Raw genomic sequence first — 27,716 nt, forward strand, 5'->3', positions numbered from 1 at the left:
CATTCTTACAGACATCGATACCGGCTATATAAAGTGACATGCATTTTAATCGGCCGTATCGGGGAAATCGATCGCTCCGCAAAGGTCGCCGCGGTGCACTCATTTACACTCATTTCAACTCACGGAACCGCTCAATTACACTCATTGCAACTCACACGCCTCACATTTACACTCATTCAAACTAAAGCGCCTACTAGATTGAAGCAAACGCAATATGTTTGAAAACAAGTGTTATACACGGCGACGACCGTTCCCATTTGCATGGAAAGAAATCCGCGACTTTTTGAGCAGCGGATTCGGGGTGCATTTTGCTTATGGTTGTGTTTAAATATTTCTACTGATGTTATAGAACATGAATGTTGTTGCAAGCTTTATGGATATTCAAAATTAAGCAAAAATATGTTTTAATTGCGAATTTTTACATGTTTTACTTAAACCCACGAAACTAAATTTCATATTTTAGTTTTGAAATTTATGTAGCTTGAGAACAATAAACAGGTTTTTTGTTTTCAGTACGCAAATGACATAAAAAGGTATATCAATTCACAACGAAACTGCCTTTCAACTCAGTGCACAACTGTTTGTTCAAATACTATCATATAGCTGTGCTACAAAATGAGTTACACCCCGGGGCGACCTTTCCGGAACGATCGATCTCCCCGATACGGCCGAATATTAATGCCAGAATATGCCAATTTGCTTCGAACATCAGGTGTATTTCATCTACTGTAACCAAAGGAATCGATCCAATTTGAGATCCGATTTGAGAATTATTCGTTCTTTTTGCCGATTCGAAAGTTGATCATGGTCAATGTCAGCCCGGCCGTCGTGGTTTGGAATTACTTCTTTTCAACCAACTAAAATTTCCAACTTACTATCCTATTGCGCAACAGACTTAGCTTCGTCAGAATTGAGCACAATAATTCTAATACAATCGCCAAAATATGGAAAACACAAAAATGGAAAATTTTGATAGAATGCTGGTTTCATGATATGCCATTATAGGATCAATCACTGGGAAGGAATAATTTCGGAGTGCATGACATGTATTGCATTTTCTGCAATAAAAAATTAGTAACTTGTTGAATTAAATGTTTAAGCAAATTCTACAATTCCTTGGATTGATTTCACTGTTTTACAAAGTTGGCAGAGCTCAATGGTCCTCGTAATATTGTCACTATCTTCACCAGTTATTGCTTTTTCCGGACAGGCATAATCTGGTATTGATTTCAATCTCCTTCTTTTCTTTGTAGCACTACAACCTCAAGAGGTCTTGGCCTGCCAAGACAGTCAGACGTGCGTACGAGGGTTTGGCCTGTATGGGATTTGATCGTCGGTTCTGTGAAGTAGTTCCCACTCAGCAATTTAAAAATTGTCAAATCTTCGTGCAATTGCTTCAATATTCCAGTTAAAAACTGCGGTTCATTTTGCTTTCTTGAAAACTTTCACTTGGCCAACACACTTTGGAAACCGCACCACTTGTACCATTTGTTGAACCAGCCTACTACGGAACATTTAGCATCGTCCTACCTGAAACCTTCGTTCTGAGCATTTAATCGTATCGATTCTCATTTCGATAAGTTGAAGTAGGCTTAGATCCTGTACAACAAACAAAAACCACATCAATCTAGTGAACATGCAGGGTTTGTTAATTGAGCTTTCATATTGGGCAAATTAAAGTTTTACAACAGTGCCTTAGAAAAACAGCTATGCCAAAACTGCAGTAACGCTGCGTTACTGCACGAGTAGAATTGATATATACATAGACTAGTTAATAGGCCCGGTTACATGCCTACACAACAGATCTACGTAATGCCGAGGTATGTTCTATGGAGTTTTCGTCACTTCTAGTAGAAGTTTTTTTTATCATGCTGAAAATGTTCTGATATAATTACGGCTTACGTTGGCGATACTACGCTACTTACAGTGAAATTCAGCCTTACAGACTGAACATGCCAATTTGCTTCGAACATTAGGTGAATTTCATCTGCTACAACCAAAAGGAAAAATAACCTGTGAAACAATTTTTCATCAAATCGAATGATTCCTTACCCTTCACCGCGAGCTCCTTATAACCGATTTGAGAATTATTCGTTCGTTTTGAGGATTTCAAAGTTGGTCAAGGCCAATGTCAGCCCGGCCATCGTGGTTTTTAATTGCTTCTTTTCAACCATCTAAAATGTTCAATTTACTATCTTGCCTCCGTCAGAATTTCTTTACAATAGTTCTGCTACAATCGCCGAAATAGGGAAAATCCAAACATTGAAGACGTTCATGGAAGGCTTAGAAAATTCCGTTTAAGATGCACATCGGGTCTCTCCAGTTTTGGTTTTATGATGTGCCATTGTAGGATCGACCACGGAAAAGAAATATTTTCGGAGCGCATGACATGTATTCCGTTTTCTACAACCATTAAAAATAGAAAATTGTGGAATAAAGTGTCTAATCAAATTCAAAAATTCCTTTCCCCTTACCGACAGCAAATCAGATCTGTTTAACGCAGTATATTAATGGATGTTTTCACTGTTTTTCAACATTTGATGTGGTCAATGGTGGCCCGGTGGTAATAATATCAACATCTTCACTAGCTATTCCTTTTCTCCTGTATGGGCATCACCATTTACTCTCCTTCTTTTTTTGAATTCACTACAACTTAAAGAGGTCTTTGCCAGCCATTGCTAACTTTCCTTGGGTTTATTAACACGTAGCGAGACAGTCTGTCCTGCGTACGTAAGTTTAACCCGGAAGGGATTTGATCGCCCGTTCTGTGGTGTACAAACCCGCGCCGCTACCATTCAGCAATTCCCGCTCAGCAATTAAAAATGCCAAATCTTCGTTGAATTGCTTCAAACTAATATTCTGCTGTTAAAATGTAGGTAATTTAGCTTTCTTGAACTGTTGCTTATTTTCACTTGGCCAACACTCTCTGAAAATCGTACCACTTATACCATTTGTTGAGCCAGCCTACTACGAAACATTTAGCATCGTCCTACCGTAAGACATCGTTTTGTATAATCCATTCACATTTCGATAAGTCGAAGTAGGTTTAGATTTGTACAACAATCAAAAAACGAAACCAATCCTAGTGAACATGCAGGGTTTGTTGATTGAGCTTTCATATTGGGCAATAGTTTACTTCATAGTTCATAGTTTTACTACAATGACTTGGAAAAACAGCTATGCCAACACTGCAGTAACGCTGCGTTTCTGCACGAGTATAATTTATATAGCGAGACTAGTTAATAGGCCCGGTTACATGCCTACACAACAGATCTACGTAATGCCGAGGTATGTTCTATGGAGTTTTCGTCACATCTAGTAGAAGTTTTTTTTATCATGCTGAAAATGTTCTGATATAATTACGGCTTACGTTGGCGATACTACGCTACTTACAGTGAAATCCAGCCTTACAGACTGAACATGCCAATTTGCTTCGAACATTAGGTGAATTTCATCTGCTACAACCAAAAGGAAAAATAACCTGTGAAACAATTTTTCATCAAATCGAATGATTCCTTACCCTTCACCGCGAGCTCCTTATAACCGATTTGAGAATTATTCGTTCGTTTTGAGGATTTCAAAGTTGGTCAAGGCCAATGTCAGCCCGGCCATCGTGGTTTTTAATTGCTTCTTTTCAACCATCTAAAATGTTCAATTTACTATCTTGCCTCCGTCAGAATTTCTTTACAATAGTTCTGCTACAATCGCCGAAATAGGGAAAATCCAAACATTGAAGACGTTCATGGAAGGCTTAGAAAATTCCGTTTAAGATGCACATCGGGTCTCTCCAGTTTTGGTTTTATGATGTGCCATTGTAGGATCGACCACGGAAAAGAAATATTTTCGGAGCGCATGACATGTATTCCGTTTTCTACAACCATTAAAAATAGAAAATTGTGGAATAAAGTGTCTAATCAAATTCAAAAATTCCTTTCCCCTTACCGACAGCAAATCAGATCTGTTTAACGCAGTATATTAATGGATGTTTTCACTGTTTTTCAACATTTGATGTGGTCAATGGTGGCCCGGTGGTAATAATATCAACATCTTCACTAGCTATTCCTTTTCTCCTGTATGGGCATCACCATTTACTCTCCTTCTTTTTTTGAATTCACTACAACTTAAAGAGGTCTTTGCCAGCCATTGCTAACTTTCCTTGGGTTTATTAACACGTAGCGAGACAGTCTGTCCTGCGTACGTAAGTTTAACCCGGAAGGGATTTGATCGCCCGTTCTATGGTGTACAAACCCGCGCCGCTACCATTCAGCAATTCCCGCTCAGCAATTAAAAATGCCAAATCTTCGTTGAATTGCTTCAAACTAATATTCTGCTGTTAAAATGTAGGTAACTTAGCTTTCTTGAACTGTTGCTTATTTTCACTTGGCCAACACTCTCTGAAAATCGTACCACTTATACCATTTGTTGAGCCAGCCTACTACGAAACATTTAGCATCGTCCTACCGTAAGACATCGTTTTGTATAATCCATTCACATTTCGATAAGTCGAAGTAGGTTTAGATTTGTACAACAATCAAAAAACGAAACCAATCCTAGTGAACATGCAGGGTTTGTTGATTGAGCTTTCATATTGGGCAATAGTTTACTTCATAGTTCATAGTTTTACTACAATGACTTGGAAAAACAGCTATGCCAACACTGCAGTAACGCTGCGTTTCTGCACGAGTATAATTTATATAGCGAGATAAAACGTAAAGTGAGTGTTAAGAAAGTAAAAAGCGAGCGATTTGCGGCTTACCTTCGCCGAGTAAGCTAATACTGTAGGAACAAAGTGATGAACGAAATGCATAATTTTACACGGTTTTCTTATTTGTTTATCATCATGGTATATGTTTTATTCGTCTCAAAAAATATGTGGCAAACGGAGTAGACAAAAAAACAACATAAAAAATTGTTTGTGTTTCGTCATTACAACCAATTTCTAACATTATTATCGACCATAATAAGCCACTAGGACATATGGAGCAAATACTTAAATCCGTAGAAACGATCACAGCAGCAGTGACATTAATTTGTTTTATTGCATGGTTAATAAATTACAACAGGTTGGTCTATCCAGTGTACTTAGATAACTTTTTTATACAAAATTCTATCAACTAAGTTTTATACAAAGTTCTTAGCAAGCGTTACTCCGCTCCTGTCAATCTCTATTCAAATCCGCATTCATCATGGCGACCAGAATCAAAAGCCATAAGCCCAACAGTTGTCGTCTAGCAACAGCATCTAGCTTTAATACATAAGTTTCTGGAATCTGAGTATTCAGTATGAGCTACGTAGTCAAAAAGTACCAAACTTCTGTGCAGCACACATAAGGAAACCGTGACAATTTGTAGGTAAATATTATATTTATCTTTACTAAATCAGAATAATATAATTTATCAATCTATTTACCACAATGAAAATACCAGCAAGGCGACAAGGGTGTCGCATAGGGCGATAAGTGAGAAATGCAATTAACATGATAAGTAGAAAAGCAGAGCGGGCAGAAGAACAAACAAGAAGTGATAATGTAATCGTCAGTGTGAGTATGTCACAATTACGTGCATCTCAATCACATCAGTCGAGAATTGGACAAAATCAACGAAGACGACTAGAAAGAAGAGCAACTCGCCGGTTTATTGTTAACATTCAAACAACATTTATTCAACAACGGCAACAAGCACTTCGAAGATCGACATCTGTTTCGTTTCGTTGACTTGCGTTTGATTACGATCCAAATATTGATTATCAAAATGACTCGAAAGTATCAATAGGCACGATGGACAAATAATGTCCATACTGTAATGCGCTCAAGTTTAGACTTGAGTCTGCTGGAATGTGTTGTGCTTCCGGTAAAGTACAGATACCAAAAATCGAAATACCACCAGAACCGTTAAGAGGTTTTCTGGTTAGCACTGATCCTGACTCTAATATCATCTTGAAATTCATACGAAAATTCAATGGCTGCTTTCAAATGACATCTTTTGGAGCAACAGAAATCGTCTCCAATACTTCAGCAAATGGACAACAATTTAATTCTACGTTCAAAATTAAGGGTCAAGTGTACCATAAAATAGGATCGTTGTTGCCAATGCCCTACACGGAACATAAATTTTTACAAATTTATTTTATGGGAGGTGAAAAAAGCGATCGTGTAAATGCACGTTGTGGCTACAATAACCTCAATTCAAGCAGCGCCAGGCGCATCGTTTGGGAACTAGACACCCTTTTGAACCAACACAATTACTTGATGAATTTTTTTAAATCTCACATGCATGAAATGCGAAGTGACGCTCATGCTATAATAATTAACCCTGACAAAACACCATCAGGAGAACATATTCGTAGAATCAATGCACCTGTTTCTATCATAGTTGCGGGAATCATAGTTGGTAATCAAGTTTCTAATAGAGAAATTTTTATTCAAAGAAGGAATAATAATGTAGAGTTTATCTCGGATACACATCGTTCCTATGATGCACTCCAATATCCGCTTATATTTTGGATGGGACAAGACGGATATTCCATCAACATTAAACAACGGAATCCTTCAACAAGTAATATATAGCGTATTCCTATTTTTCCACTGTTGGTATTGGTTATCGAACATAACGTTGTTCCAAACCGTCAAGCGAGGATGCGTTCCTCCGCTTCTCAAATTCGAAAATAATACCTGCGTTTTGATACGCACTTGACCCTATGACCTCGTGTTCGCACGTCAGACATCGATGTGTCATATGGGAGCGTGCGTGGCTGCGTGCGTGGGAGAGAATTTGATGCGTAAAATTCTCTCACCGCTTCCTGCGTGAGCTAGTATTTAAGCTGCGTGCGATCAATCATAGGCTCTCTTGTTCGGTGTGATAATTGTTAAACAGGTGCAAGTAGCAATAAAAAGTGTAACGAGTTTTTATTGACGACTTCGTGTTACAATTTCTTTAACGGACGGCTGCGTGTTCGTGAACCAGGTGTATTTCTAATTTAATTTTAATTATGTCTTATAGGAAACGAAACTAATAAGAAAGTAAGCTGCATGCACATCGTATGCACATCGTATCATGGTACGGCATGGTCAGGAAAACGTTATTCTACGATGTCGTGAACTATTCCAGCAATTTATAGTCGATATGTACGCGAAGGTAGAAAACGAGAGACTACGATTCTTGCGTCACAATCAAAAGAAATTACGCGCAGAAGAATACATTCATTTACGAGACGCTGTCATGAGTGATGTGAATACCATCGAAATAGGTAAAAGTATGATTCTGCCATCATCGCACGTGGGTAGCCCATGTCATATGCAGGAGTACATACAAGATGCCATGACATTCGTGCGTGAATACGGACGTCCATGTTTATTCATCACTTTTACATGTAATCCGAAGTGGCAAGAGATTTCATCTTTACTATCGCCAGGCCAAAATGCAACACATCGTCATGATATCACAGCACGTGTGCTCAAACAAAAATTGAAGTCTCTGATGAACTTCATAACAAAATTACATGTATTCGGCCCCACAAGATGTTGGATGTATTCGGTTGAATGGCCAACGAAAGGACTACCTCATGCATATATTTTAATATGGCTAATCGACAAAATACGTCTTGAGGAAATCGATAATGTCATATCTGCGGAAATTCCTGAACCATCAACAGACCCATTACTTTTTGATATTGTTACAACTAATATGATTCATGCTCCCTGTGGTGCTTGAATTGTTCATCCCCTTGCATGGTAGATGGTAAATGTACAAAACGTTTTCCAAAAATGTTTACCAATGATGCAATTACAAACCTCGACGGATATCCTATTTATAAGCGAAGAAGTACAGATAATGGTGGTCAATCGTATACGCTAAAAATCAATTCAGAATCACACATAGACATTGACAATCGCTGGGTGGTACCATATTCACCTTTGTTGAGCAAAACCTTCAATGTTCATAATAATGTTGAATACTGCAGTTCGGTAAAGTGCATCAAATATATCTGCAAATATATCAACAAAGGAAGCGATATGGCTGTATTACACATTCAAGATACTGAAACATCTTCTAGATTGAATGATAACGATGAAATAACGCGTTACCAAATTGGTCCATACACAGGCTCAAATGAAGGTGTTTGGCGTATCTTAAGCTTCCCAATTCATGAACGCGATCCAGCAGTAATTCATCTAGCCATACATCTAAAAAACGGTCAACGCGTTTTTCAAACGAAAATGCAATAGAGCGCGTAGCAAATCCACCAAAAACTACTCTCACTGCATTTTTTGAATTGTGTAATCGAACTGACGCAATCGGAACATTTGCTCGAAATCTGTATTATTCTGAAGTACCGCGCTATTTTACATGGAATCAAACAAAACAATGGATGCTGCGCAAACAAGGTACACCAGTTGATATACTTATGTTCCGGACTATTTCAATCGAACACTTTGGGACGTGTTTATACAGTCAATCCGAGGCAAATAGAATGTTTCTACCTGCGACTGTTGCTAATAACTATCGCTGGCTTACTATCTCTATGTATAGTGGGATATACACTAAGATATACGTAAAGTAAATGGTCAACAATATCCAACATACAAAGATGCATGCCTCGCACTTGGGTTGCTTGAAGATGAAAATCACTTTAACGATATGCTTACGATGCTATGCTAATGCGATAAGCTGCATTAGCCTGCACTGCAAATTCGACTCCTATTTGTCATAGTGTTAAATACATCTTTTCCAGTACGAGCGAGTACATTATGGGAACAACACAAAGATTCAATAGGCGCGTCTACACGATGCCAATCTTTGATCGCCAATCTTACACATACAGTCATAGGAGTCAGTAACAAAAAGATTGGTAGATGTTCTCGTGTTTTCACGAATCCAATCTTTACCAGGCCTGCTTTCTAATTCGTACATCCAGCACAAATCAAAAGTGTTAGGAAAGATATGTTCTGCCATCAAAGTAGCCGTTTCTTATAACCGAGTGTCAAATGATTACAAGCGAAAGATTCGAGGCATCCACCAAAGTTGGTTAATCTTTTCAGCCGAAAAAGATTGCCCAACTCTGCTCGAACGCACCAATACATACAAAAAAGATTCGCAGAATGTGAAAAATCGAGCAGGAATCGTATCGTGTAGACGCGCCTAATGACTGATGATATATTGCATCGAGTTCGAACACAATTCAACGATCCCAAGATAACATACAATGATGCTATGTATAATGAGGCATTGATTGCCATCGAAGAACTTTGTATTATGATTGGAAATTTAACACTTAGTCATTTGGACTGAATTCAAAAAATCGTAGTGTATCTGAGGTGATGGACACGGAAATCAATCGTGAATTGCAGTATGATATTCCACAAATGGCAGATATTGTTGCAATGAAATAATGTTAAATGATGAACAAAAGAATGTTTATGAACGTATTATGATGGCAGTATCAAAGGGGAAAAGGCGGCCTATTTTTTCTGGGCTGGACTGCCAGAAGGAACTGGCAAAAAATTTCTCATTTCGCTAATACTAGCCAAAATGGGCGCTGGGCAACGAGCGCTGACAAAAAGGTGACAAATTTTTCAAGTGACAAAAACCGCTTGTCAACTGCAAAAATTAGTTTTTCCCGTGGCCGTGCACACATTTGTACACTTTGACAAAACATAGCAACCTATGATTGACAAAATCTTCATCATCTTCAACGTACACGGAAATTCAACGCATTGTAAGCAGTTTTACAGTAATTTTGGCTTTAAATTAATTGATTAAGATGGTCTGTGTCCTTGCAGGGATGAAATACAGTTAATTCAACAAAAGAGAACACCGCAATGGTATGCAATTCTTTAAAGCGCGCTTGTTTACGTTTTGAGCAACGTCAAAATTTTGTCAACTTTTTGTCATCATTCTTGTCAACATTTTTCGTGGATTTTCCTCAAAATAAAATTTTGTCAAAAGCTCAAAAAAGTGAAAAAAGTGACAAACATCGATTTTCATACACAAACGGAAATGTCTCAAGTCAAGTGAGCCAAGACAAACGGAAAATAGATTTGTATTATGAAACCATTCTTGTGACAAGACAAGATTCGTCAAAATTTTTGTTTCGTTAAAGCTGTATCAAAGCACCCAGCGGTCAAGCTTTCATGCGTTTCACCTCGTTTCATCCCCTTCCAACCCTCGTTGGCCTATACTTTTGCGTGTCAACACAAGCTATCTCTGTCTTTTCGTTCGTCAAGCATGTTCTTGTCTCGCTCTTTTCACACTTTGCCGAAGTTCGACGTGCTCCGCGTTGTGTATTTACACACCGAGCTCATGGAATATCTTTGTGTGTGTAGAAAACCATTTTGACAGTACCGTCATTCTTCGGCCATCAAATTTTGTTTTGCTTTCGAAGTGCAAGGTTTGGTTAGTTTATTGCATAGAACAGGGAGATAAAATGGCTATAAAAGGGTAAACATGGGTTCGAATCAAAAGAGCACGCGTTTTTCAAGTGACTGGATAGTTTAGTTAGGGATATGGAGTGAAAAAAACACTTGGAAATAAGGAGGATACTTGACCAGCGTGCCTCCGGAACAAAGTGGTGCTGAAACTGTTTCATGGCTGCTGAGAGTCTGGTAAGGCGTTTAATGCAACGAATTATATCAATTACATGCAATTTACATTAAGCTTTTACAATTGCAGGTACATCCGAAACAATTTATTGGCACGGACCGCAGAAAACCACGCTAACACAGTGTACGAAGTACCATGCAGAGAGGACAACATTTTACACCACGTAAGTACGTATTTCGAAATATTACAGAAAACTTTTTGAAATAACTGCTAATTTCAACTATTTTCTGTTTACAGACCAACACATTTGCCCGCATTTTCCAGCAAGTGAAGTGTAAGCGAGAAATTTGTGAATAAAATTATAATAATAAAAAAAAAAACATTTCATTTTATGTCCTTTTTAATTGATGACAACTTTCCACTATGCATAGCCAATAACGCACCCATACCTACGCGGTACTACACACTAACACATGCGCAAAAAAGTTCTTAACGAAGAATTTGACCGCTGGGCAACCATGGATGTGTCAAACTGTTCAAAATCAACACAAAAAACCGTTAACAACTCTCATTGCGGTTAGCTTGAGAAAAGATTGTGTATTAAATATTTGATTAAAACATTAAAATGATTTTCTCCTGCTACGTAAGTGATACAACGGACGATCTGGCATAACAAATACGACTCCTTTGAATTATTTCTGATCCTTTGCCACTTATCACACGAGCGCGTGTTAAGTATGCGAAATATTTGTGCAAAAAATATTTAACATGTTTAATGTCGTGTTTTTTCTATCTCCGTGGTGTTTGCCAAATGTTTGGGAATTGTGGAAGAAATTTCAGAGTACAAATGGATATGCGAGGCTTTTTGTTGATCCTAAACATATGCAATATAATGAGCGAAAACATGAAAAATTATTCATAAATTAATGTTTTTACAAAAACATTTACTTATTCCAATAGTTTATGCACTAAAATGCAACAAAAATATGCCACGCGCTCCGAAATTGGCACCTTTCCGTGAGAAAAAGCTGACGGAAAGTTGTTTGAGAGTTTCGGATTTCCGTTTGTGTATAAGGATGCAAATCTAGCCTGCTTGTTTGTAACCTTTCCTTTCGTTAAATTTGATTTTTGAAACAGATCACAAACTTGACTCTCATAATACAAATCATCCGTTTTTGACAACTTGTCTTTACAATTTGTGTATGATAATTGAGGCTAAAAGCTCCGTTTTGACAAATTTTTCACCTTTTTGTCAGCGCTCGTTGCCCAGCACCTTACTATGGCACAAACAAAGCGTTAGCCAAACGCTTCCTGTCATTCCACGGTCTACATATGCTGACGAGATCAATGTCTGCTTGAAATCATCGCCGTTGTGGCGCCATGTTCAAAAACTCCAGCTAAGCACTAACATGCGCGTTCATACACTACAGGATCCAACAGCTGTTACTTTCTCCAACTAACTGCTAGATATCGGGAAAGGAACAGTTGCTTAGCATGAAAATACTGCTTTTATAAAATTGCCAGCGGGTGTTTGTACTTGTAATTGTTTCTTCACAAAATGCTCTCATTGAAAGCATATTTCCAGAGATATAAACCAATTACGAAAATCATAAATGGTTAGCAGAAAGAGCAATTTTGGCTGACAAGAATATTGACGTCGAAGAATTAAATTACAAAATTCAAAATACTTTGCCAAGCGATTTGATGACATACAAACCCATCGACACTGTTTGTAATCCCAACGAAACTGTCAATTATCCAGCAGAAGTTTAAAACTCTTTAGATTTATCTGGCATTGCTCCACACCTTCTATTTTTGAAAATTGGATCACCAATTATATTGCTTAGAAATTTGAACCAACCGCGGCTTTGCAATGGCACATGCTGAGTAATAAAAAAATTAATGAATAATATTATTGAAGCCACTAATTTGAATGGAAACCCGAAAATATGCTAATTCCACGGATTCCAATGACAACAGACTCGCTTATTGAATTGAAACGCCTTCAATTTCTTGTGAAACTGGTCTTTACAATGAATATAAACAAGTCCCAAGGTCAAACGATGTCGGTTTTTGGATAGGATTTAAGCACATCATGTTTTTCACATGGTCAACTATATGTGGCGTGTTCACGTGTGTGAAAACCATCCAATTTATTTATTTTAGCCCAAAACGCACTGACAAAAAATATAGTACATTCAGTTGCGCTTCGAAATTAGTTAAGAAATTGTTAACCAAATAAGAATATTTATTAAAATTATTGTCTTAATTGTATTGTCTTATTATCAATATGCTGATGAGATTAAATAAATAATATTGAAATAAACGTATTGAATAAAAGCTGCAGCAAACCATTACTTTTTCAAAAAATTAAAATGATTAGAATAATAACAAATACAATGAAGAAACACTTAAAAATGATTAAAACTGCAACATGTACACACAAAAAACTAATGTGTAGAACGAAAAAAATGTGGTAAAACGAGTTTTACCGGGACAGACTAGCTGAATATACAGAATATACAAATTCTACTAGTGCACTAACGCAGCCTTACTGCAGTGTTGGCATACCGCTTTTCATAGGTCTGTGTTGTAAAACTTTAATTTGCCCAAAATTAAAGCTCAATCAACAAACCCTGCATGTTCACTAGATCGGTGTCGTTTTTTGGTTGTTGTACAGGATCTAAGCCTACTTCGACTTATCGAAATGTGAATGGACTATACAAAACGATGTTTTACGGTAGGACGATGCTAAATGTTTCGTAGTAGGCTGGCTCAACAAATGGTACAAGTGGTACGGTTTTCAGAGTGTGTCGGCCAAGTGAAAATAAGCAAAAGTTCAAAAAGCAACATCAACCGCATTTTACCACCAGAATATTGAAGCAATTGCACAAGATTTGTTGTAGTGCCACAAAAAATGAGGATTAAAACAATACCAAGTGATGTCCGTCCAGGAGAAAGCATTACCAAGTGATGTCCGTCCAGGAGAAAGCATTAGCTGGTGAAGACGACCGAGCAACCGGCAACCAGGCTACCAATGAGGCCATTTTTGTAAAGCAGTGAGTAAGGGGTAAGGAATTTTGAAATTTGCTTAGACACTTTACTCAACAAGCTACTAGTTATTTGTATTTCAATGTTAGGTTAGCAATTTTAGATTTTGGAGGGCAATTTTTTGGTCGGGCTGATATTGGCCATGACTAACTATGGAATCGGCAAAAAGAGCGTATAATTCTCAAATCGGATCTCTGGAATCGGAAGCCGGATAGCACCGTAGGCAACATACTTGGTATCGTCATTGTTTGATACTACACTAAGTAATCAAAATGCTACGTTTGATGCTTAATAGCAGGCTATGTTTAATGCACAAGGCATAACAGATAGTCCTTCGTTCGGAGAACGCGTTTGAGGTTAGCACCCATACGAATCCATGCCGATAACAAATTTTCAGCATGATAGAAAAAAGATCTTCTACTACATGTGACGAAAACTTCATAGACTATACCTCAGCATTACGTAGATCTGTTGCGTAGCCCTGTAACCGGGCCTATGAACTACCTAAAAGAAAAGAAGCGAGTTAACCTTCACGCAGCAGAAGTAGTGTGTACGCCTCGTATAAGATCTTGCTGGGTTTGCGAGGGCACAACGGATATTCTCAAAGATTGCAGAAAATTCATACAAATGACGCTTAACGAGAGATCGCAAAAGGTAAAGAGTTTGAAGCTGTGTGAAGTCTGTCTCGCGAGAAACTGTAATGAGCGTTGCGCGCTATAAAGACGGATGCAATTCCTAGAGCGAAGACTGATGAAACAACCAACATTGAAAGAGACAGTACTACGCTTGATGGAAGAGTACCAAGAGAAAGGATACGCGCATAAGATAACTTGGGATGAGTTGAATGCCCCTAGTGAAAGCGTATGGTATCTTCCGCTCAATGTGATGCAAAATCCAAAGAAGCCGGGAAAGGTACGACTTGTATGGGATGCTGCTGCAACAGTTAAAGGCGTCTCTCTGAATTCCAAATTGTACTTGAGCTAGTCTTGTTGAACCGGGGCAACCGGCCAACCTGGAGCAGCAACAGTGGCCGTAGTTCCATTATCGACGTTTCCTTCTGCAGCTCGTCTCTTCTGGGGGAAAATAACTGGCGAGTCTGCGACGAAAATCCAAGTGACCACAATACCATCAAGTTTGCGGTCGGGAGGACGATGACGCAGCGTAACCTGGGACACAGTGCACAGCAGGCTTCGGAGAGCAGATGGGCAACCCGGTATTTCAACAAGGACTTGTTCGTTGAAATTTTGGGGTCAGTGGACATCCACAACCGCACCCTCTTGGTGGACGAGTTGACGCAGGCAATGTCAACTGCCTGCGACACGACGATGCCGAGATTGCCAGCAGCACGGGGAGGACGACGATCGGTGTACTGGTGGAATAACGAGATTTCCCAGTTACGTCGCACTTACATCGGGATGCGGAGAAGACTCAGGCGAGCCCGAACGGAAGAGCAGCGACATGATCGCCGTCCGGCGTACATGTGCCCCCCAGTACAATCCCCAGCGTGCCCCAGGAGACGACAACATTCCGAACGTGGCCTTGATTGCGGCGATGACGGCGTTTCCACGCGTCTTCATGAGAACGTTCCAGCAATGAATCGATTCCGGCCACTTCCCCGTCGAATGGAAGAGGCAACGGCTAGTGCTGTTCTCGAAGGCCGGAAAACCACCCGGAGAATCATCGTCGTACCGGCCAATCTGCCTGCTGAGTGTTCTGGGAAAAGTATTGGAGCGACTCATACAGCGCAGACTTACGGAGCATCTGGATGCTACGGGCGGTCTCGCTGATGCCCAATACGGATTCAGGAAAGGACGCTCAACCATGGATGATTGCCAACGGAAAGGTTGCGCTCGACAAGAAGCGCAGGGGTGATCGACTGTGTGCGATGGTGACAATCGACGTGAAGAACGCCTTCAACACGGCCAACTGGACAGCGATCGGAGCAGCTCTGCAGCGAAGGAACACGCTATTGTACCTCCAGGCGTTGCTGCGGAACTACTTCACGAATCGCACGCTCCACTACGAAACGGATGAAGGAATGGTCTCGTTACCAGTATCGGCAGGTGTCCCGCAGGGTTCAGTTCTAGGGCCAACACTATGGAATGTGATGTACGATGACCTTCTTCATTTGGAGCTGTTCGGAAAGCGTGCGGACATTATAGGGTTTGCTGATGATGTGGCGTTCACCCTTATAGGGAGGGACCTGCAGGAAATCAGCAACCTTGCTACGAGGAACCTGGAGATGATCGAGCGTTGGATGGATGGAGTGGTATTAAAGCTGGCCCATCAAAAGACCGGCTACATGATCTTTTGCACTCATCACAACCCGCAGGTAGGTCAACTACGTGCGGGGAGACACACGATCGTATCCACGGAATCGCTCAAGTACCTGGGGGTCGAGCTCTGCCGCAAACAGCACCACCGTCGGCATTTGGAGAAGGTTTGCAGCAAGGCATCACGTATCACGAATGCCTTGACCGCTCTGATGCCGAATAAGTGTGGCCCAAAAAGCAGCAGAAGGAGACCCTTGGTTAACGTTGGGAATAGCCTTGTCCGTTACGTGGCACCATCGTGGGGACGGACGCTTCTTCAGAAGGACGTTCACCGGACCACAGTTCAGAGGACGAACTGCACAGGAGTTCTTCGAGTGACCAGTGCCTTCCAAACGGTCTCCTACGATGTCGCTTGCGTGGTCGCAAGCACTATCCCGTTAGTCCTTCTCCTAGAGGAGGACATCCGCTGCCACGACGAAAAGGTAGCGAGGGGAAGTCCAGGACCAGACATACGAAAGCGGCAAAGGGAAGAGACCATGGGACGCTGGCAACAACAATGGACAGCCGGAGCGGGGCAGCCGAGATCGCCGGGGATGAAGACGAGGAGGATTATCCCGGACATAATGTCCTGCGTAAATCGCAAGCACGGAGAAATTGATTTTTATCTCTCTCAACTCTTTACAGGGCATGGGTTTCTCCGGAGCTACTTCGTCGAAAAAGGCATCCTCGACGGCTCGCCAAACTGCTCGGTGTGTGAACAGCAAGTAGAAGATGTCGACCACGTAATGTTCCACTGTCCACGGTTTCCTCGAACCCAACACGAGATGCAGCAGCAGAGCCACACCCGCTTGACGATAGAAAATCTTGCAGCGGAAATGTGTGCCAACAGCAACACATGGGAAGCAGTCCGGACCGCCGCAAGGACCATCTTCAGAAACCTCCAAGTGAGATGGAATGAGGAAAGTCCACCTACGGCCAGACGGAGACGACAACAACGACGGCGGAACACGGAACAAACGGGACAGCAACAGCTGCCGCCGCGACCGCACCAAAGGATGACGACAACGGAAACAGCAGCAGCAGCAGGAGCTAGACCCAAGCGGAAGTAGCGGCTACGGACGGGCGGAATCAAGCAGCAGCAGCGGAAGGAAGGCACGAAGCAGCAGCAGCAGCTGAGACAACTAGGACGGATGACGCAGTAGCAACATTGGAAAGCAGCAGCGCGTCAACAGGATGGGTGCATCGCACAAATGTTCCTGCATGGAGTACTACGCACATCAAGCGCATCGGCAGGGTTCGGATCAGGTCGAGGAGTGGTTTAGTTAGGGTCCCATCGGCAGCCGGGTCCGCTTCACGGGCCCAGCGTCACGATGAATCCCACATAACCCATCTCGGAGAGATTGGTTTGTAGCCGCAAGCCGCCCTTCGAGGTGGGTACCTTTTGAAGGTTCCCTCCTCGTTAACAAAAAAAAAGAATTCCGTATTAAATAACGGAAGAGTAAAAAGAGCCACAAATCAGGCAGCGCGCTGTGAACAGCCAAACAAACCAGACAAACACGACACTGGGGCACATCACGGTTTAAGTTAGAAAGCTTAAGCTGTTAGCCGGCATCTGTCAGATAATCGAGCAGATATCGAGCAGTGAAAAGGTACCGGGTTGTATCATTAAGAACAACATAAGGTAATTTTTACTGAACCAAAATATGAGGAAAATAAATTTGAGTTTGAAATCTGGATCTGAATGGTAAACGCAACGGTCTTAATCAAAGTAAAGTACTGCAGGATGCACAAAAGGTTAGGTTGGATGCTGCTGTTGTATGATAAAGAATGAGAACACCTCTGAAATATACGTAGCAGAAAACAGTAGCATACACCCAAATGACATTTTTCTAAGTTTTTAACATCGTTTTGATTCGTTTTTGCTGTTCGTACACGGCAGTTGTTAATGTGTTGCTTTGGATTGCGCCAGCAACTGAGGTGAGGTTCTTCTTTGAATTTTTCGATGCGTTCGAAAAAGAAGCGAAGTGAAAGAAGAACACAATCCTTTTCGTACGTTGTGTTCGAAGCCGGGTGAGATGAGCGCGTGTATTTTAGCAGTTAAACAGTGAAATATCAGTGCAGTGTGCTTCACAAGGTAAGTTAAAATATTGAATAATGCTTAAGACATCTTCTTCCTTTCTAATGAAGCATTTCGTTTGTGTTTCAGAAGATGATTCAGGGCGAGAAATAAACCGAGAGCCTCTTCAGGCAGTTAGCGCCATCGTCCCAAGTGTACAGTGAAGGAAAGTTAATGCAGTACAGTAAAATCTTGTTCAATTATTTCACGGATTTTATTAACAGTAATTGTGTTGAAATAGCTTATAAAGTGTATGTAAAGTGATTTATTGATTTTTAAATAAGTGTAAAAATATTGTGAAAAAGGTATTATAAATAAAATAATTGTTGTTTTATGTAACCAATGAGTTGTGCCGCACTGTGTTTAAACTTCACACGGAAGAACGAAAGAAATGCTACAGAAAAGATCGGAACCAATCGGAAAACCCGAAGCAATGTAAACAATGAGTTGGAATAAGCTTCGCCTATGCAGACTCTTAATCCAACTCTTAATCCAACTTTTCTTTATTAGTGTGCGTGAATTTCTGCCAAATGGGCAGTAGCGCAAAGGTTCGTAGTTTGAAAGCACAGTTTATATCATGTGTCGTTTAATACCGTTTTAATACATTAAACACCGTTGCGTTTACCATTCAGATCCATATTTCAAATCCCATTCGGACCAAACCCCCGTGGCAAGGAATGACTATCCGGCTTCGTAGTAAAAAATAAGTCAATACGGCCAGGGCGTTCTAACGAAGAAAAAAATAATAATTTAAATGAATTAATTTTAACAACACATTACATGTTGAAACGTGTTAAATTTATGTGCATTTATGGATATTTGTTGATTTGTTTACATTTTCAGCATATGGGTAACATGGCCTTACCCTGTTTTTAACTGCTTGTAAATTGGTTTGTTTACATATTTGTCGAGCAGCTGATCGAGCTAATCGAGTAGTTTTCATTAGGAAAACTTTTTAATCCATATTTTCTAGGCTGAACTTGGCTGCCGATTTGTATGGGGAACTGACAGCGGATAGGCCTCGAAACGTCAAAACGCATACAAAAAAAAGCTTAAGCCGTGATCTGCACCACTGTTCGAAAGGTGCTCTGCCAATTGTCGTGTAGAACTGTCACTCCATCGACAATTTCAATGCCTAGTACTGTCGCTAAGCAATCTTTTCTCGTTTAGTTCCAATTTCGGTCAGTTTATGTTTGCTAAAAATCTCAAATTCTTTGTTTCACAATAACTATTAACAAAGCAATCCAGCACACAAACCGCTTCGGTGATATTTGGCAACAAGGTATAGAGAGTTTCAAGGTGTGACACAGACATGCAAGACAAAATCAAACTGTTTTGTTCTATGTCGTGTTTGTCTGATTTGTTCTATGGAGGTTGACAGAGCACCTCCATATATTTGTATGGGTTTGTTCTTGTGTTTTTGTCTGGTTTGTTTTGTTCGAGAAGTGACAGCGCGCTGCCTCAGCTAGTGGTACTAGAAATTCAGTAGTGTAATGCCAATTAAGTATCTAGATTGGGTTACGGGTCGAGGAATGTTGCGGTAGGCTCAGGGAGAGGGATGACAGATGTCCAACCAGGAGACCGGAGTCGGACCCACCGTGAAGGAAGTAGGAGGAAGAAAAAATAGAAAACTGAGGTCCAGTACAATTTAGTCTTGTGTCTACCCTTCTTCTTTCGTTTTCTTTCATCCTTCTTCTTTCATCCTGTGTATACTCGTGAAGATTGCAAATCTCTGCAAGGCACCCTTGACCGTTTCTCCATCTGGTGTGCTCGTAATTCCCTTACCCTCTGTCCCGACAGGTGTAGTGTTATCTCATTTACCCACTCTCAATCTCCTTTCTGTCTCCCTTATGCTCTTGACGACCAGATTGTCAGCCGAGTCACGCAGGTGAAAGACTTGGGAATCTGGTTGGACAAAGATCTCTCCTTTAACCTCCAAATTGATTCCGTGGTTGGGAGGGCCTGGAAGAACCTTGGCTTGATCAAACGTATTGCTCGCGACTTCTCGGACCCCCTTTGCTTGAAGGATTTGTACTGCTCCCTCTCTGTTATCATCAATTCCTTTTTACATCCCTTCCCGTGTCCTTCGTAATCGTCCCCCTCTTGCGATCCCAACTAGAAGGACTTTAGTAGGGCGCAAAGACCCCCTCGTGTGTGCTATACGTCAATTCAGTTCCGTGTGCCATGTGTTTGACTTCCACCTTAGTTTGTCCACTTTCCGGTCCCTCCTCAAACTCTCTTCCCATTCTTCCCTTGGCTCGGAATAATGTTAGGTTTAGGTTTTAGTTAGTAAGACATTTCTGTTAACCCGCGTGACAATATTTCCATTAAAACATTAAAAAGGAATATTTTATTAAGCCACGGTGGATTTATTTAAGTTAGTAATGAAACACTCAAGCAGCATAAGTTAAGTCGAAACCACTCTAAAAATCAATTAATTTTAAATTCATTTGCTACTTCTTGTGCAGCAGTAAGCCGCCTATGGTGTTGTAAGGTCAGAAAGTGCTACCAGATAAATTCGCGTCAGGTACCAGCGATGTGTGCTGGTCAATAAGTTTAAGAATAAGAAAACAAGAGAACGCGTCGATAACGCAATCCAGCGACGCGTGCTGGAACTTTAGGGAAAACATAGGTCAAGAAAAAATATGCTGACTGACGACGGTTAGCATAGCATAAGGTTGAATATTCCATTATTTAGATTAATAAAAGGGTTATTTGCCATGAATCAGTTTATGCGTTCACATTGTGCTTGAGTCGGTGTGTACCGTGTCTGTCTATAGCTGATGCTGCGAAAGCAAGAAGTTTATTTACACCTGTTTACAGCTACATTCGAATATTGTGCCATCTGCTAGCTGTCAAATTCGAATGTAGTGGCACACGGTTTAACCGTAGTGGCACGCTTCCGAAGGTAATGGCGCGCGATTTGAAGCAGACGGCATGCGGTTCAAGGCAGATGGCACGATATTCGAACGTAGCTGGGAAAAGGTGTAATATAAAAAATATAATCCTAAATACATACCCGGACTACTCCATCTGTAGAGCCTGTGATTATGACATTTTTAGTATCCCATTCACGAATGCTTGAAAAAGTCACACAAAGAATTTGTTGCATTCGATCGGAACTACTCATGCTAGTATTCACAGCAGCTAGTTGATGACCGTTGATAGACCAAATGTGCAACCAAGTACCGGAACATGTCGCAATATCACCCTACAAGAAATACAAAAAGCTTCAGTAAGGTTGAGCAATCATATTTCATTAATAATATAGTAACTAGTAGTAAGGCGGCCGTTCTTTACGAATAAAAAAATAGTACTGCCCACTTACCGTTAGTTCATTTATGCTGACAGCTGCTATTACTCCCGCGTGTCCAACTAATTGGCGAACGTATGTCAATCGAGCCAAATCCCAAACTATAGCACTTTGATCACGAGAACCGCTTATAATGATGTTGTAGGCAGTGCTCGACGTTAGAACGGTGACAGCATCCGAGTGCCCAAACAGAGTTTGCTTCAGAGATAGTTTTTTCATCTTTGCATCCATGTTGTATACAGATAACACAGAACTGGTACCAGCTATTATTAGTAGCTTTGCGCTTGGGCACGTACAACAAATTATGTCGCCACAGTTATCTATATTTTCCCACGCATGATATGTTCGATCCGAATCATAACAGCCAACACGTAAAGAATGGTCAGCGCACCCCCAAGATACGAATCGATTATATAATTTTGGTATTAAAGTTTTGTTCTGTTCAACTGATAGAATATTTTTGTCGTACTGTACAATTTGTCCTACCGGACCTCTCAGTTCTGAAATAAAATTTGAAATTCATAAATTAAACATTCTTGAACAAGAAAAGAAAATTGTAAAAGTATCACACACATTACGTAACTCAAAAATTGAGAATTGTTGACACACTCAAATCCTAGTGTACGTAACGTGGCCGCGGGGCTTGGTGAGTCGAGATTTTCTCTTAAACTTCCTCAGTTACTTCAATCCCTCAAAAAACGTAAAAAAACAAAGTCCTCGTGACGGTTTGTGGTTTGCCTCAAATTTGGTTTCAAAAACAATCACTCTTGAAGGTCATGCTGCCTCTCTGTTTGACAGCGGCAACAAAAAGTGTTTCACTAATGCTTTGTATTTATCGTAATTTTACCTTTATTTAAAAGTGTTTTTAATCAGTTCGGTGGAAAATATGGTCAATAAAATTTTGCTCTAAGAATATATATGTATATGTATGTATGTATGAAACTTCTTAACAATAGAATGAACGAGGTACAAGAGTAGTATTTCACACAAAAAGTTTACGTTTGGAATTAAGTTAGAGGCGACCCGGTGGTGTATATGATAAACGGCGCCTGTTCCACACGACAGGACTGGGATGAAAACCCATCCGGATCGTCTCCCGTAGCAAGACTGACTATCCGGCTACATGGTAGCCTTGATAAACTCACGAGTGGTTTTGATTGATTTGCGTTTTGAGCAAAATCTGACCCATCGACAAAAATTTCAAAAACGTTTGGAGACAATTTTTGAGGAATTCTTTTGACAGATCCGATGTGAGTTGTTCACAATTCAACATTTTTTTGTATGCGTTTTTTCAGAAAAAAGTAAACTCTTTTGTATGCCGTTTTTTCAGGAGAAAGTAAACCATTGTTTATGTAAGTGCATACTGAAGCAATAAAACTCACATTTATTATAATTTATTAACTTCATAGATGGTTAAGTTTTTTTGTTTCTGCATCAGTAAGTTTATTGAATAGTGTGTGACACAAATTGTGTATACGTTTAAATTCCAAACATAAACTTTTTATTAACATTCGTATCCTTAAATAATAATTTAATTTTCCATATATTCGATTAAATTGTTCAACTAATTGTACCGAATAAAAATTACAATTTCTTTAAATATATTTGTCATACACTGTTTGTTGTATGACACACAAAAAGAGGGGCAGCATGAACATCATGAGTGTTTTTTTTTTGTGAAATTTGAGAAAAACCTCAAACGACCACGGGGACTTTGGTTTTGAGACGCTTTTTCCTAGTTGTACTAGTTCTATCTAATAGATAATCTATCTGTACTTTGTCTATCTGTACTAAGTTTGGTTTATAATTCTTAATTCGTTTTACAGAGAAGGGGTTAAGATACAAAACAATATCAAAAACATTGAAAATGCAAAGGAAAATAGAAGATAGAACTTCCATAATAAAGCTTGTTGTAAATTCAACCTATAGATCAACGTTCCCTTTCTTTTAGGCTTACGAGAAACCCACTGGCTTTATTCCGATATGCTATAAATGACAAAAAAATACAAATTTCATTATTGCAAATATTACCTTTGATGGGCTGTAGGCTTGATTTCAAATTTTCCAGATGATAAAAGAAAATTTTATCATAGTTGATTGCTGGTGTACCGATGGGGGACTGTGGAGGTATCAGTGGGCTCACATCAACTAACATAGAAAATTGTTTTTGTGGAGTCATTCGCTTTGCTGGATGTTGTTTTCTGAACAATTGCTTGGGAATTTGGCCAAAGTTATTGATAAAACCTATTGCGGCATTTTTTTTAAGAGGATCTTCAATGCTGTAAAATCACAATTTAAGACATTTTAAAATAATCAATTACTTTTTAGTTCCAAAACTAAATTTGACACGGAAGGAAATTTACAAACTTACTTGAAAATATCTACATTTCCTTCATAAAACAAATGGTGGAACACGTTAGCAGCATTGATCGCAGATTGTCCTTGTTGTTTGAACCCGAAGATTAGGTCTATCCACTGTAGAGCAATATTAGTTAGATTATAAGAATTAATCATTTTATAATGCATTAAGCATGTATGTGACATAAGTTTTCGATCTGATACATTTCAGACAACACGGTAGACGTACCACTACGTTCAGCGCATAGAGCTCACTTTCAGAGTGATGAGAGAACAGAAATAGTAATGAGAAACTTCCTTTTTTTCGGAACGGAGTGGATCCAGTTTCTTTACAATTAGGAACGGAAAGAAACTTATATTTCCCAGTGTAGAGTAATGATTTTACGGATTCGAGACATAGTTTTACCATGTTGAAAAGGTTTATCGGGTTTGAATTGGATATATTATTTCGTATACACATTTTACGTTGTTGAAAAGTGGTGTTACGGTGTTGAACTGGCCTGAGAAACCCTGTATTTATTTGGTTTATTTGGTTATTGAAGGTATTGCTAGTTCTAAAGATGTAAAAAAGACAGTCTTCTCTGTCTGTTAGGGGACTTGTCTCTCTGATAATTTTACCGCGACTAATTTACGTACTTCTCTGTTTGAGTGGACTGATACATTTTGTCATAGGTTTATCCCGCATGGTTTGAGTGTTGTATCGCAGCCAACATAATCATCTTGGTCAACTTTAACCAAAGAGCCACCACTGTCAATAACGGAAAATATGAATTTGTTCATATGTCATTTTGCTTAAAAACGCCCCTTCAATACGCCCTTTCAAAGGGCTATGGACAGCGTACTAACAGAGTATATCGAAAAGATATGCCTCGTGTACATGAACAATAAAAAACAATAAAAACAAGAAATGAAGCCGCATGAAATCTTAAAACTATTTTGCTGACGTTAGAAAACACTAATTTCAATATACAACAAGATAAGATGGAATTTAGCCTAATAAAAAAAGGACGATGCCATAGAGAAATGACCAGTGCCAAAAACCATTAAGAAACTTAGAGGAGTTTTAGGTTTAATCGGGCACTACCAACGTTGCATAAACGATTTCGCTAAACTTGCGAAACCCTTTACCAAGCATTTTATAGTATATTGAGAAACATATTCTAATAAACAAAGAAGAAATTTTCTTCCTTTCTAAATCTGAAAACCTTAATTAATAATCATTTTAAAACCATTTTTAATAACAACCGACGCATCCAACTATGCGATTGGAATCATCTTTACCCAAGGAGAACTTGATGAGTGTCGACCTATAGGCAACGTATTCATGATGGCTCATGTAACGTCCAAGAAAGCCGAAGTCATACAAAATTTCAAAAAAATTGGGTCCTGTCCTGGACGCGTCCACAAATCGCGAAGCGAAAGAGGATTCGGGAATTATACCTGTGATCTTTCGCGAAGTGAAAGAGGATTTGGAATGCATATATCCTTTTGCCATATATGTAACGTAACTAAATATGACCCATCAAAATAAATATCCAACGAACACCAATTCCGAATTACCCATTTGAAATAATACGAGATTTACCAAATAGAGAACCAATTCAAGTCTCGATGAATTCTCTCATTCAGGTCGTATCAAAACTTATTTTTACAACGTAGCTTGATAGTCAGCACTTGGGGGAATTTGGGACGCTCTGGATGGAATTTGATACCAGATCATGTCGCGTGGAATCCGCCCAAAACTTAGTAAATTTTGTACAGCAAAAATCCTCATAATAACCATCCCCATTAGCATCTAATTGTATTGACTAAGTTTATTCCCGTTGCAAACAGTGTGTAGTAAAGAAATGTTTTGATTTTTTTTGTATACTATGAAAATCAGTTCTTTACGTTGAGTATAGCGGTTTGTCAATCCTTTTGTTTGGAATGTGAACGATGATATGAACCACATGAAAACAACAGTAGCTATTATATACGAATAAGATACCTATTATATGAAAAAGAATAGTAATAAATAACAATATGCTAACTTTACTTACCAAATGAAGCGAACGACTAACATGATCACATTCCAGGGCTTCTCGATGCATGCGTATAAATTCCCGGGGATCATTTTTTGCCCATGGAGGCAGCACAACATGATTCAAAACTTCGCCATTTTGTTTTGTTCCAAGATCAAAACTGTTTGAGTTTTCCAAAAATTCAGGAAGATAAAAAAACTCAGGAATTAATTCTTTTACGTCTGCCATGTTTTGCGTGGAAGCCGAAAACCAAGCTTCTTTTATACTGTGAAACATTCGATCAGCTAAATCAAAATGCCCTCCTTGCAAACGTAGAAAATGTTGTGTAAATGGCTCTAGCCTAATTAAATAGGAGCAAACAATCATTGCCGAGCTGTAGTGTGTTCCGTAGTGATATGGTGGGGTATCGCCTTGGGGATCGTCCCAATCTTGATATCGTTTAAGAAATTGATCCAAACGTTCCTTTGTTTGGGCCCCCATAGGTTTTGACAAATCCCGAAAATTTGATGGCTCATTGAGATCTAGGATGGCGGAGTCGTAATTTGTCAATATCCAAGGAAATACAGGATATTGCATTAAATCGTTGTATGAGCGTCCAGCTAGCGAGTTTAAGTGCATGAGGTACTGAAAGTTTGATATTTCGCCACGCTAAAATAAAAGAAAAATAAGAAGATGCAAAAACAGATTCATTAGTACATTTTTAAAAACCATGAATTTATTTAGAGCCAAGGGTTAAGGATTTTGAGACAAGCGATTTAATTTAAATATAAATATTAAGAAAAGAGCCAAAAATAACGAACATTTAACGTTTGAGTACATTTCTTACATTCAATGAAGTAAATTCCCGCGTAAATACGACACTATCATCTTATTATTTTTCTTGGTGTTATGACCTTACCCAAGAAATTTTTTTGACTAATCTGAAGCAAATGAAGGAATGTCTCCCTCTAAACAGCCCTCTAAAACTTAAACAGTGCCTGCACGCACTTACACAGAGCGAAAACCACTCCGAAAGCTCGATCCAAACCTGGTGAACTTATTAGGCTAATTAGCTCATGGAACCTAGACTGGGCTATTAGAACAAAGGAAAGTAGGCCTAATGAACCAGCGATTTGTTTCCGTTTTGAAGTCTTTTTGAAGTCCTCCGTTTTTTGTTTTCACGTCTTATATAATAGCTCATGCGTCACCAAGTGTTCGCAGCGGCTCGAACAGGGGGATTCTTTCGGAACATACAAATACCGTATTTTAGCGTGTATAACGAAAAAACGCTTTGTTTGTATGCGGTTCGCTTCTACGCTTTCTTTGTATGCGGATAACGAATCGTTACCCAATCTGGCTCCTCTTACAGGAGTAAAACGATCAAATTTTCCTAGGCTGCCAACAAAAAGGACCCAAAAAACGACACAGTCTTTACCCAAAAAGGCACCACGGCGTCACGTGGAAACAGCGCCACACCAACGCCCTCCTCGGGATAATCCCCCACGTGATGCTGGTTCCTCCTCCAAATCCCGCAGGAAGCCGAGTCCCAAAAACCTGGCGTTCCCAAGTGAGCCCAGATCCTTCTCCCAGATCCCTACCCTGACAGAGATTCTACAATCTCTGATCGAGTCCCTCCACCTTCCGCAGCCACTTGCGGGTATGATTCCCTTGGCGTTTTCCTTTCCTTCCTTGGCGAGGAATGGTCAAACAATGGCTGAAACAATGGCCTTGTCTTAGTATGATGGTCCGTTTGGACGGCTAAAAAGTCCAATGCCTACCATACTACAATGGAACTGCAGAAGTTTTATTGGAAAAATAGACTCATTTAAAGTTATTTTAAGGCAACATAATTGCAATGTATTTGCCTTAAGCGAAACTTGGCTCTGACCAGAAAAAAACTATAACCTTCCCGGGATATAATATTATACGTCAAGATCGATTCGACCAAGCCAGTGATAGGCGTGGTGGGGGAGTATTAATCGGTATTCTAAGTAGTCACAGCTTCAACCGAATACCCCTCCCTACACCCGAGGGCATTGAATACGTCGCTATCCAGGCAAAGATAGG

General features: G+C 39.7%; 3 long non-coding RNA genes across 3 annotated transcripts; 2 read left to right on the plus strand and 1 right to left on the minus strand.

Moving 5' to 3' along the window:
* Nucleotides 1–3,233: 3,233 nt before the first annotated feature.
* Nucleotides 3,234–4,020, minus strand: LOC125762978 (uncharacterized). The gene is made up of 2 exons (XR_007418291.1): nt 3,943–4,020; nt 3,234–3,871 (listed from the first exon to the last, which is right to left on the minus strand). It is a non-coding gene; the product is annotated as an uncharacterized LOC125762978 (long non-coding RNA).
* A 6,140-nt stretch (nt 4,021–10,160) lies between these two features.
* Nucleotides 10,161–11,292, plus strand: LOC125762976 (uncharacterized). Its single transcript, XR_007418289.1, has 3 exons — nt 10,161–10,600; nt 10,668–10,765; nt 10,836–11,292. It is a non-coding gene; the product is annotated as an uncharacterized LOC125762976 (long non-coding RNA).
* A 5,658-nt stretch (nt 11,293–16,950) lies between these two features.
* LOC125762981 (uncharacterized) lies at nt 16,951–18,317 on the plus strand. Its single transcript, XR_007418294.1, has 2 exons — nt 16,951–17,996; nt 18,069–18,317. It is a non-coding gene; the product is annotated as an uncharacterized LOC125762981 (long non-coding RNA).
* The last annotated feature ends 9,399 nt before the right edge of the window (nt 18,318–27,716 follow it).

The sequence above is a fragment of the Anopheles funestus genome, chromosome 2RL, assembly GCF_943734845.2.
Source record: "Anopheles funestus chromosome 2RL, idAnoFuneDA-416_04, whole genome shotgun sequence".
Lineage (NCBI taxonomy): Eukaryota > Metazoa > Arthropoda > Insecta > Diptera > Culicidae > Anopheles > Anopheles funestus.